Source organism: Macaca nemestrina, chromosome 6 (assembly GCF_043159975.1).
Source record: "Macaca nemestrina isolate mMacNem1 chromosome 6, mMacNem.hap1, whole genome shotgun sequence".
In the NCBI taxonomy this organism is placed as follows: Eukaryota; Metazoa; Chordata; class Mammalia; order Primates; family Cercopithecidae; genus Macaca; species Macaca nemestrina.
Window position 1 is genome coordinate 41,257,920 of NC_092130.1, and position 13,302 is coordinate 41,271,221.

The 13,302-nt window shown below is 45.2% G+C and overlaps 1 protein-coding gene across 8 annotated transcripts in view; it reads left to right on the forward strand.

Annotated features, from left to right (window-relative positions):
- Positions 1 to 13,302, forward strand: part of LOC105467071 (SIL1 nucleotide exchange factor) — a 253,389-nt gene that overhangs the window by 2,467 nt on the left and 237,620 nt on the right. The window lies entirely within an intron of this gene.

A 13,302-nucleotide genomic window follows, 5' to 3' on the forward strand; every position in this document is an offset into this window, starting at 1 on the left:
TTTAATATATTGAGTCATACTGTATTTTTTTTTTTTTTTTTTTTTGAGACGGAGTCTCGCTCTGTCGCCCAGGCTGGAGTGCAGTGGCCGGATCTCAGCTCACTGCAAGCTCCGCCTCCCGGGTTCACGTCATTCTCCTGTATTTTTTTTTTTTTTGAGATGGGGTTTCACTCTGTGGCTCAGGCTGGAGTGTGGTGGCATAATCATAGCTCACTGCAAGCTTGAACTCCTGGGCTTAAGTAATACTCTCACCAAAGCCTCCTAAGTAGTTGTGACTACAAGGGTGCACCACCAGGCCCAGCTAATTTTGTAATTTTAATTTTTGTAGAGACAGGGTCTCGCTGTGTTGTCCAGGCTGTTTTTGAATTCCTGGCCTTAAGCAATTCTCCTGTTTTGGCCTCCTAAAATGTTGAGATTACAGGCGTGAGCCACTGCATACAGCCTATATATATTTAACCCCGAATGGCATGGGTAAGCAACCTTGTCACCTGACTTGTCTTCAGATGAGTTAACGGTTCTTTTGAAGTGGAAATAACAGATTTTTGGAGGGTGGTGAACATGAGTTTTAATTCTGAGTCTACCACTTATTAGCCACATAACCTTGGATAAGTTACTTCACCTCTGGGGCTCAATGTACCACTACATAAAAGTGGCAATAATACTTTGAAGGGTGGTTAAATGAGGTAATTACCCATGAAAGCTCTTGGGACATAGGAATGCAATAAATGTTTTCACCCTCAAAGATTGAAGATTTGCTGTTAATGAGAATATTCAAAAGAACATGACAGTCTCTGGCTGGGCACGGTGGCTCACGCCTGTAATCCAGCACTTTGGGAGGCCAAGGTGGGTGGATCACTTGAGGTGGGGAGTTCAAGACCAGCCTGACCACCATGGAGAGAAACCCCGTCTCTACTAAAAATACAAAATTAGCCGGGCGTGGTGGCGCATGCCTGTAATCCCAGCTACTCGGGAGGCTGAGGCAGGAGAATCACTTGAACCTGGGAGGTAGAGGTTGCAGTGAGCCGAGATCATCGTGCCATTGCACTCCAGCCTGGGTGACAGAGCGAGAGACTCTGTCTCAAAAAACAAACAAAAAACAAACAAACAAGTCTCTAAAAGGAAGTTGTACCTTTTTCGAAAGAGGTGGATATTCTTTTTCACATGCTTGTGGATTCATACTCTGACCTGCTCAGCCTCCCCCCGTCTTTCTTCATTTTCTATCCTTTCCTAAGTGAAGTTCTGCTGCAGAGGCTGTCGGCCAGTCTCTTGGAGTAAGCCTCTTTTCAGGAGAGCTAATCTGAACGCTCTTACAATGCTAGTCCCTTGGTTACTATTCCTAGGGATTTTTCTCTGGGGGCTCCAGATGGTGCTTGGATCATGCTCTGTATCACAGCCATCTCTAACTCCTGGATTCGGTGTCCATTTGGAGACCCATCCTGTGGAGCTAATCTTCTCTCTTTCTGAGCAAGGATGAATACTTTATCCTTTTCTGAGTCAGCCTTAAACTGCAAACCTTAGTCTTCTACAGCAGAAAGCCTTGCATTTTAATTATATATAGTCTAAAGAGGGAATAGCCTGCCCTTTTCTTTTCTTCCTTTACTTTCACCAAGGATTTCACTGCCGAGTAGGGGAGTAGGAGAATAGCCTGTTGCCATTCAGAGTGAGGCTTTGGGTAGCCCCTGATTCCTAGCATAAGCAATAACTGAGTTCATCTTTGGGACGAAAACCTTATAAAAGATTTGGGCTGCTCAGACATATGTGGAGAACCTCATGGAATTTTCCTAGCTTGTGAGGAGTTTATACCTGGCATTCTTACTTTTGCAAATTTCTACCCAGAATCCAGTAGCAACAAAACTATGTTCAGCCCAGACTTGTAGTTCCTTCAGGTTCCACCAGGCAGCTATAAGACAAGGGTGTGGTTGTGCTGGCTGGCCATGTCTGCCCTCATCCTCCTAATACTGCCCTTGGCTTTGGTATTGAGAAGGAAGTGGCATAATCAATTCGTGAGTAACATTCTCTGCCAAAGTGGAAGTCAGGGGCAGAGAGTTGTCAGCATAGGACTAGACAAATGGAAAGAGCCAGCCTTGCCTCAGGAATGCTGCTAAAGTGCTGTGAATCCATGACAACCACTGTGTTTCTTGGTGTCACCTCATTTGTGAAATGGGAATGCCTTCATTGATCTCTTTCATGAGAAGGTGGACCGCCATCCCGGTTTGCCCAGGACAGAGGGATATCCAAATATGGGACTTCTAGTGCCAAAAGCAGGAAAGTCCAGGGCAAACCAGGACAAGTTAGTTACCCTACCCATGACCATTATACAAATGAATGAACACTCTGTCCTTAGGGTTCATCTAAGACTCAACCCTTTGAGTTCAGTTAATTATTTTTCAACCTTCTGTTCATTATCATATTTTGAGACATTTTTCCCCCTTATTGTCTACTCCCCAATGGAATTTTTTTTTTTTTTTTTTTTTTTTTTTTTTTTTTTTTTTTTTAGAGGGAGTCTCACTCTGTCACCGAGGCTGGAGTGCAGTGGCATGATCTCTGCTCATTGTAGCCTCTGCCTCCTGGGTTCAAGCGGTTCTTGTGCTTCAGCCTCCTGAGTAGCTGGGATTATAGGCGCCCACCACCACGCCCAACTAATTTTTGTGTTTTTAGTAGAGATGGGGTTTTGCCATGTTGGCCAGGCTGGTCTTGAACTCCTGGCCTCAAGTGATCTGCCCACCTCAGTCTCCCAAAGTGCTGGGATTACAGGCATGAGCCATCGCGTCCGGCCACCCCCAATGGAATTTTAATACCACAGATGTATTGTGTATCTGTTTTTGTATTGTGGCCCTTTCGACGGCCACAAACCATTGTAATATCTAATATTTTTTCCCTAAGAATCAATTTTCACCCCTTTTGAGGGTAATATTGCACTCATTGAGAATGCATGGTCTTATCTGATACTCTTTCTTTAATATAGTCATCAAGGCCTGTTTTTTATCGAGAAGAAACAACTGGTTCCACAAGCTTTTTCTTTTTCTTTTTCTTTTTTTTTTTTTTTTTTGAGACTGAGTTTTGCTCTTGTTGCCCAGGCTAGAGTGCAATGGTCATGTAGGGTAACTAACTTGTCCTGGTTTGCCCTGGACTTCCTGCTTTTGGCACTAAAAGTTCCACATTTGGATATCCCTCTGTCCTGGCTCACTGCAACTTCTGCCTCCTGGGTTCAGGTGATTCTCCTGCCTCAGCCTCCTGAGTAGCTGGTACTTATAGGCATGTGCCACCACACCTGGCTAATTTTTTTTTTTGGTAGAGACAGTCTCACTGACCACCTCAGGCTGGTCTTGAACTCCTGGGCTCAAGCATTTCTCCTACCTCGGCCTCCCAAAGTACTGGGATTATAGGTGTGAGCCACCACACCTAGCCAAGTTTATTCTTTATTGTTTTAATTTTCTTTGAGTCTTTGGATTTTGAGGTGGTCCATTTACCATCTGCTTCTCTGGTGCCTCTTGGGCCTTCCATCTTCACAGCTGGGACTGCTGTGTTGGCCCAGGTATCCCCAGCCTGGACATTGGAACCTTTGGGAAGGGTCTGATATTTGGCCCTTGTCACATTTCACACCTACAGAGAAATGGGGAGGGGTATGTTTCTGAGGTCTGCTCACAGGCCATGTTGTCACTGAGGAAGTTCTTGATCATCCCTTTTAGTTACCACTTATCATCACTGGCAGAAGAACATCAAGATAGTCAGTGAACTGATCTCCACAGCTAGCTACTTCCCTCTCTGCAAGTAGTTTGCTCCTTCAGTCTTGTGATGAGAAAGAGATCTAGAAACTGGAAGAAGAATCTGAGATACATCCTAAAGTTCTGGTGAGGAAAGCTGATGCCAGTGGACTTTTTTTTCTTTTTTTTTTTTTGAGATGGGATTTTGCTGTGTTACCCAGGCTGGTCTTGAACTCCTGGCCTCAAGCAATCCTTCCACCTCAGCCACCTGAGTAGCTGGGATTGCATGCATGTACTACCATGCCTCACTCACCAGTGGATTTTTTTTTTTTTTGAGACAGTGTCTTGCTCTGTTGCCCAGGCTGGAGTACAGTGGCATGATCTCGGCTCACTGCAACCTCTACCTCCCAGGTTCAAGTGATTCTCCTTCCTCAACTTCCCAAGTAGCTGAGAGTACAGGCGCCTGCCACCATACTTGGCTAATTTTTGTGTTTTTAGTAGAGATGGGATTTCACCATGTTGGCCAGGCTGGTCACGAACTCCTGACCTCGTGATCTGCCCACCTTGGCCTCCCAAAGTGCTGGGATTACAGGCGTAACCACTGTGTCTGGCCCTTTTTAAGAGGGTCTCACTCTCTTGTCCAGGCTGGAGTGTAGTGGTGTAATCATAGCTCATTGCAACCTCCAACTCCTGGGCTCAAGTGATCCTCCCACTTTAGCCTCCCAAGTAGCTAGAACCATGGGTGTGCACCACTATGCCTGGCTAATTTATTTATTTATTTATTTTTTTTAAAGAGACAGGGTCTTGCTTGCAACATTGCCCAGGCTGATCTTAAATTCCTGGCCTCAAGTGATGCCCTACCTTGGCCTTCTAGAGCACTGAGATTACAGATGTGAGCCACCATGCCCAGCTGTACCAGTGGACTTTTAAATGGACATTTCTTTACCTCTCAGGATAGTCTCATTTCTGTGAGGCTCCCAAGGGGACAGCAGCCATCTGACCAAACTCTAGAACTAGCAGGCTTCCGCCCAGTGGAATAACATAAAGTAGGACAATCGATGCAGACAACATTGATTGGTCATGCTTTGAGTGCTGTGGATAGTGGGTATTGGAAGCTTAAGGGGCCAGCTAGTAAGTAAGTATTTAAGGTTGCTTCTTCCCCCCTCCCACCGTTGAGACAGAGTCTCACTGTCGCCCAGGTGTGATCTTGGCTCACTGCAACCTCCGCCTCCCAGGTTCAAGTGATTCTTGTGCCTCAGCCTCCTGAGCAGCTGGGATTACAGGTGCTTGCCACTGTGGCCGGCTAATTTTTGTATTTGTAGTAGAGATGGGGTTTTGCCATGTTGGCCAGGCTGGTCTTGAACTCCTGACGTCAGGTAATCTGCTCGCCCTGGCCTCCCAAAGTGCTGGGATTACAGGTGTGAGCCACTGCATCTGGCCTAAGGTTGCTTCTTGTTTTTCCCCACATCCCATCTCATACTCATGGGGAGTTGGGTTTGACTGTATTCTTGAAGTTAAGTCTGCATCCTTGGACCCAGCTGCTAAAGTCTAAAATGATGGTGCTTTGGGTTGGAAGATATTCTAGAGATCTTTATTTCCTTGCCAACATCAGGGCTGGCTGTTTGTGGTACTGTGGATGAGTGAAGAGTCAGGAGATACACGTATAGTTCTGTTACTGTCCAGTGCCTCCATTTTGCATTTGATAGGTTTTTATTTTTCTGATGACAAAAACTGAGCCCCAGAGAAGTGAAGTGGGCCACCTAATCATAGGATCTTTTTTAGGCCACCCACATAATAGTGGAACTCTAGTGTTAGAGCTGGGACACAAGCTAAGGGTCTTACAAAGGGTGGCCATAGAAGTTGATAGAATTGTTTAAAGCATTTTAAAGATGCAGGATGCTTTTGCAGTTAAAAGTCTCCGAGGAAGGAGGAGGCCCTGTCTCCACTTACTGCGTTGTATATGATCATACCCTCACGGTTGAAGATTTTTGCTGTCATGCTGTTTTTCCTCCTACTCATGTTGAAATGTGTTTTCTCTTGCTCTTACCTCAGGAAATGAATTTGAAGTCTTCCCCTGTATTAGAAACAAATAGTGCTCAGGGGCCAGACTTGTGTGTTTTCTGTAAAGAATGAGGCCAGATGTAACAGTGGACCTTATCTGGTGGGCCAAACAAACCTTCAGTACATCTCTAAGAGAAAGAGAGAAGGAATGAGTGTATGTCAGAGTGGTTTAAACACACTTTGGAGTCAGACTCACTTGGATTTACATTCTGATATCTACTTACTAATTGTCAGATTGTAAGTTACTTATTTTCTCTAAGCCTTAGTTTTATGATCTGTTGAATGGGAATAGTAATATGTATTTTTATAGCTATCTTAAGAATTGAGAGAATATATATGGTAAGTGCTTCCTCTGGCACAATGTAAAATAGCAGTCCCCAACCTTTTTGGCACCAGGGACTAGTTTCGTGGAAGACTATTTTTCCATGGACTGGGGGATGTGGGGGATGGTTTGGGGATGATTCAAGTGCATTATGTTTATTGTGTACTTTATTTCTATTATTATTTTTTTGAGACAGGGTCTCACTCCATCACCCAGGCTGGAGTGCAGTGGCACAGTCTCGGCTCACTGCAACCTCTGCCTCCCAGGTTCAAGCAACTCTCCTGCCTCAGCTTCCTGAGTAGCTGAGATTATAGATGTGCACCACTACACCTGCTAATTTTTGTATTTTTAGTAGAGATGAGGTTTCACCATGTTGACCAGGCTGGTCTTGAACTCCTGACCTCAGATGATCCACCCGCCTCAGCCTCCCAAAGTGCTGGGATTACAGGCGTGATGCCCAGCCTATTTCTATTATTATTGCATTATAATATGTAATGAAATATACAACTATTCATAATGTAGACCTAGTGGGAGCCCTGAGCTTATTTTCCTGCAACTAGATGGTTCCATCTGGGGGTGATGGAGAGACAGTGACAGATCATCAGGCATTAGATTCTTATAAGGAGTGTTCAACCTAGATCCCTTGCATGTGCGGTTCACAATAGGGTTTGTGCTCCTATGAGAGTCTAATGCTGCCGCTGATCTGACAGGAGGCCGCACTCAGGTGGTAATACAAGCGATGGGAAGCAGCTGTAAATACAGATGAAGCTTTGCTCACTCACTCACTGCTTACCTCCTTGGATGGGTTCCTAACCAGGCTACAGACCAGTATTGGGGGTTTGGGACCCCTGATGTAAATGCTCTGTGTTGTCATCATTATTGACAACAGTAGTTTCCAGTTTCTGAGCCACATCTAGGTTTGAGGATAGGTTATGCTGACCAAGCAAGTTTTATCTTAACCATCATCTCATTGTCGTCTTAGTTGGTTGGTATTATATATTATTTATATCAATAGTTATAGGTAGTTCATGCTGAATAACTAAAAGTTGCGAGTAGCAAGGAACTTTGCTGCTTCTCTGCCATCTCCTTCCTTACTCAGCTTAGTGCTCATCTTTCTCAGGTTCTCTCTCATCAGGTTCTCAAGCCAGCAGGCCTCGTTTCCTGGGCAGTGTCTGACATGGGGATTTTATTGGGGTAGGGCTGGCTAGTCCAGAGCCTGCCTGGTCCCTCAGATAGTGTGTTCTCCTTATCTCTTGCTTTCTGCTCTTCAGCCAGACATGAAGCAATTAGCTCATCAAGGGAATGTTGACTTTTGTCACTGCTTTCCTCTGATTTGTATGCTCATTTCTGGTCTTTGTGCACAGTCACGGAGGCACAGTCAAATACACTGACCCAGATTTTGTGCTCAAGTTGATTGTCTCTCGCTTTGAGATGTGCAACTGGTTCCACGTAGCAAGGGAGTGAGGAAAAAGCCCCTGGAGCCAATCCCATTATTTTGATCTCAAGCTGAGTTTTAAAAAAATCCAAGTACTATGACTATAGACCATACCTTACTTCTCTGTATGAAACAAGGTAAAAAATTCACTATTTAGAGGGAAGGCCAATCTGAATTGGTAAACAATAGGAATTAGTACATTCAAGAAAATGCCATTGTCTTTTTAGCAAGCCTCTGCACTATCTTTTTTACCTAGTCTTGTTGCTTCCCCGGTTTCCTGTGACTGTGCTCCTGAATTATTACAGAAGCTTTTGCTTCCTATTTCCTGCTTCTGCTTCCTCCAAGATACTATATACCACTGCCACTTTGGGTCTTCCTATATATTGTGCTTATCAGAGAATACTTACGCTTGGAAGCTATGTTAGTCTGTTCTCGTACTGTTGTAAAGAAATACCTGAGAATGGGTAATTTATAAAGAAAAGAGGTTTAATTAGCTCATGGTTCTGCAGGCTGTACAGGTTTCTGCTTCTAGGAAGGCCTCAGGAAACTTACTATCGTGGTGGAAGGCGAAGGGGAAGCTGGCACATCTTACATGTCTGGAGCAGGAGGAAGAGAGCAAGGGGATGGTGCTGCACATTTTTAAACAGCCAGATCCTGTGAGAACTCACTTTTGTGAAAACAGCAAGGGGGAAATCTGCCCCTATGATTTAGTCATCTCCCGGTAGACCCCTTCTCCAATATTGGGGATTACAATTTGATGTGAGATTTGGGTGGGGACACAAATTCAAACCATATCAGAAGCCTTCAATGGTACTCACTAGCTGCTGAATAAATTCCAAATATGTCAAGTTGTCTTGGTGTTCCAAGCCTATTGCAGTGTATACCCATCCTACCACTTTAGTTAATATGTCCCGTACCATCACCCATGTGTACCCCTTGCTCCTGATGAACTGATCCACGTGGTCCTCTGAGTATGCCTCATGTTTGTGTCTCTGCCAGTTCTTTTGCCCAGATACTCTCTCCTTCGTTTCCTATCTTTTTTTTTGAAATGGAGTCTTGGCCGGGCGCGGTGGCTCAAGCCTGTAATCCCAGCACTTTGGGAGGCCGAGACGGGCGGATCACGAGGCCAGGAGATCGAGACCATCCTGGCTAACACGGTGAAACCCCGTCTCTACTAAAAAATACAAAAAACTAGCCGGGCCCGGTGGCAGGCGCCTGTAGTCCCAACTACTCGGGAGGCTGAGGCAGGAGAATGGCGTGAACCCGGGAGGCGGAGCTTGCAGTGAGCTGAGATCCGGCCACTGCACTCCAGCCTGGGCGGCAGAGCGAGACTCCGTCTCAAAAAAAAAAAAAAAAAAAAAAAAAAAAGAAATGGAGTGGAGTGGTGCCATCTTGGCTCACTGCAACCTCTGCCTCCTGGGTTCCAATGATACTCCTGCCTCAGCCTCCCAAGTAGCTGGGACTACAGGCACACGCTACCACGGCTGGCTAATTTTTGTAATTTTAGTAGAGACGGGGTTTCACCATGTTGGCCAGGCTGATCTCGAGCTCCTGACCTCATGATCCTCCTGCCTCAGCATCCTAAAGTGCTGGGATTACAGGCGTGAGCTACTGCGCCCAGCCAGTTCCCTACTTTATGCTGCAGAGCTGCCACCTTCAGTGAACCTTACCTGATATGTCCTCATCTGTATCCCCATTGCAACACCTTTATTATAGAATTCGGCACACTTTATTATGGTACGATGTTTGTCTCTTATTATATGAGCTTCTCAAGGATATGGGTTGTGCTTTATTATGTGTCTCTTAGCATAATGCTGAGTGTAATATGGATACCATAAATGGTTGTTGAATGGATGTTTACATGAAAACTTAAGAAATGATAATAATCCTGTTGAAATCCTACTTCCCTGAAGCATTTCTTGATTCCCAGCCACAGTGAGTTCACATACTCCATCCCCAGAGCCCTTTGTTTTTGAAGCATTGAATTCCTTAGAGTAAACCTTATACACTCAATTGGATTAGAACTTCCTAGAGGGCAGACACTGCGTCTGTCATTCCTCTTCATGCATCCAATCCCCAGCACAGTCCTGGCACATAGAGAGTGTTCAATAAATGTTTGTGAGTTCAAGAGTCCTCCTATTTGGTCAACTGATGTACTTGCCAGTTTAGCCTCCTACGTTACTCACTGGCTGGGAGTCTCCAACTCAGATGTTTTTAGGGCCAAGTTGGGAACAGAGAGGCAACAGAGAATGGTGGGCCTGTGTCAAAGTGTAGTGCTTATGTGCTCCATGAGGGGTGGCTGCAACTCAGCCTGTTGTCATGGCTGAGTATGGCTCTAGTGAGTATGGCCTCCTCATGTCATATAGGAAGCCAGATATTCAGAATCTCTGGGGACTACCAAAGTATTGGTGGTCTAGATTTGACCTATAGGCTACCCATCTGTATCCTTTGGGTAGAGGCTGGAGTTTCACACATTTAAATTCCTTGTAAAATAATAAACGTGGGGGAGGGGAGGACATAGCTTGAAAACTTTTGAGGGCGTTTGGTGAAAGTCTGTCTTTGGGTAAAAGTGTCCTATGATTTTCTGTGGGTAGTGACTTAATCTCTTGGGTTCAGCCCTGTAGAACATCTGTGGTCTGGGCTTTATCCTCCCTTACATTCTGATTTCACTGGGCTATGAAAAGCAACTTTTGTCCCTAGAAAGGTGGTGACGCAAGAACTTTTGCACTTTTTGCCCTTTTGCTCAGCTTCCACTGAGGCAGGTTTGATGGTTCTTCCTGCTTCTGGCTACTTTGAAGGGCCTGGTGGTCAGGCTGGTGCAGCATGAGGTCCCAGAGGCCACTTCTGTTAATGACATCTCTGAGAAAGAGCTCTGGGTGAACAAACACAACTGAAAGGGAAATACATTGTACAGAATCACTGCTTAAATGTGGTCAGCCAAGGGGCAAAACAGTATAATAGCCAGAAGGAAGTCTGCATCTCCATGGAACCTTTTGTAAGGTAATATCTTGTCCTCTGGCTGGCTCATTTTTTTCATAGTCCCTAAGTGCCCCAGCAGTGCTTACTTGCCTGACATCACCTTCTAGGTCTGAGAGTGTTGCCACAAACGATATCCCCATCTCTAATAGAAATTAGCTGCCTGGAATATCTCGGGAAGAATACATGAGAAACTGAAAGCAGTGCCGTTTGTCTCTAGTGAGAGGCCCTGGGTAACTAGAGAATGGGGGAGGAGGGAGGCTTACTTTTCACTGTATGTCTTCGTGTGCCTTTTCAAATTTGAAACATATGCATATACAGTAAGTCCTCACTTGACATTGGTCTTAAGTTCTTGGAAACTGTGACTTTAAGTGAAATGTATACAAAACCAATTTTACTATAGGCTAATTGGTATAAACAAGAGTTATGTTCCTACAGAATATTTCTTGTTACAGAAACATGACCAAACTTCTAAATAAAGACCAAAACACTTCTAATATTAAAAATTGAGATAAATGTGAGCTATACATACCTTTAAGAAGGATTAATAAAAACAAGTGAGATAATTAGTACCCCATTAGTTCAGGGTGTCGGGTGGCCAGAGCCCATCCCGGCAGCTCAGGGCGCTAGGCAGGAACCAGCCTTGGACAGGACACCATCCCATTTCAGGGTACACTCACACACCCTGATACTCATACAGACTGGACCCCTTACACACACCAATGAACCTAACAGCCATGTCTTTGGGATGTGGAAGGAGACTGAGGACTTGGAGAAAATCCACACAGACATGGGGAGAATGAGCAGACTCCACACAAACAGTGGCCCTGGCTGGGAACCAATTATTTTTTTCTCATCAATGTTATAAGGAAATGATGTTGATGGAAGCAATGTTATTTGGAGACCTGCTGTGTTATTTTTTTTTTTTTTTTTTGAGACGGAGTCTCGCTCTGTCGCCCAGGCTGGAGTGCAGTGGCCTGATCTCAGCTCACTGCAAGCTCCGCCTCCCGGGTTCACGCCATTCTCCTGCCTCAGCCTCCCGAGTAGCTGGGACCACAGGCGCCCGCCAGCTCGCCCGGCTAGGTTTTTGTATTTTTTAGTAGAGACAGGGTTTCACTGTGTTAGCCAGGATGGTCTCGATCTCCTGACCTTGTGATCCACCCGTCTCGGCCTCCCAAAGTGCTGGGATTACAGGCTTGAGCCACCGCGCCCGGCCCTGCTGTGTTATTTTTTAAATGTAGCTGAGCAGACCCACGTGTGGTCTTCTCTTCAAATTTTACTCTGTCCTCACTTTACTCCTGACGTATGGATTTCTCTGTAAACAACAGGACCCAGTCGCTGTAGACTGTCTCTGAGAGGTGACAGCTTTGCCTCTCTGCTCCCTAGGAATGTCCTAGGGTTTCTCATGCAGGGGTCTTTGGAATAACAATCAGGCCTAAAGTATGTCCAGTGTTTTACTGTTTTCAAATTTTACTGTTTTCAATCTGATTCTTATGACATCCCCATTTATTTATTTTTTAGTTGTAGCTTTTTTAGAGACAACGTCTCATTCACACCCAGGCTGGAGTAACAGTGGTGTGATCGTAGCTCACTGCAGCCTCAAAATCTTGGGTTCAAGATATCCTCCCACCTCAGCCTCCTGAGCTGGGACTATAGGCATGTGCCACCATGCCCGGCTAATTAAAAAAATTTTTTTTTTTTTTAGAGATGGGGTTTTGCTATGTTTTTGAGGCTGGTCTTGAACTCCTGGCCTCAAGCAATCCTTCTAGCTTGACCTCTCAAAGTGCTAGGATTACAAGGATGAGCCACTGTGCCTGGCCACACAACATCCCCATTTTGTGGTGGTAAAATATTGAGGCTCGGAGAGTCTAAATGACCCATTTAGGGTCACACTGCTAGCCCAGAGTAGGGCTGTGACTAATCCAGGTAGCCTTGTCTCCTATTCACGTACCTTGTTCTTAGTTCTTGTAGCAATGAGGCAGTCCTCTTTGGAATTCTTTACCATTTCCAGGGCCATTGCAGTTAGGGTAGGAATGGAGCAGTGGTGATTCCTCTTTCCTCTTTTGGTTTGAGCCCTCCTCTCAGGACGCTTAGTGACACAGGCCTGTCATCTCTGGAAAAAGGGGATCAGTAGTAGGTTTCTTCACGTTTTGGAGAAACCTAAACCAAAGCTCCAGTGGGGCAATACCTTTTAGGAGAGTTTGAACTGGCAGTCTGACTTCCTATTCTTTGCGGAGAATTATTGCTGCTATAAGGCAGAGGGCTTTGTTTCCAGGTTACAAATCTTTTTAGCAAAGAAGTAAGTGTGGAATAGAATTGGAAGGACTTGTGTAGTCCTTGAATATAATTTAATGCTCCACATCCCAGAAAGAGTAAACATTGTAAAGTGTGCAAGATGGGTTTGGATTAATATCCTGACAGCATATGGCTTGGCATGTAGGGCATTCCTTAGAGACCCTTCTCACCATACACAGCCTGCCTTTGCTGGGTGGCCTCTTCTCACAGGTCTTCCCAGCAGCTGTTGTGCACCTGGGTGAATCACCAGCTTCCCTGTGCTTTGAAAAAACCCAATTTAACTCTCATACAGGAGGTGAAATAAACAGACAACCTTGAAAATGTTTTCTAGTACAACCTAAGCTGTCTCTGAGTTTGTCCAGGGTATTCACCTCCATTAGCAGCACTGGCTGATCCTTGCCTCTGGTCTCTTCTGAATACAACATGGAAAATCACCTTGCCCTTTCGACACTGCCGCCCCTGACATCATGGGTGTGGAAGGTCTCTGGACGCTCCGGGGAGGCAGGAGA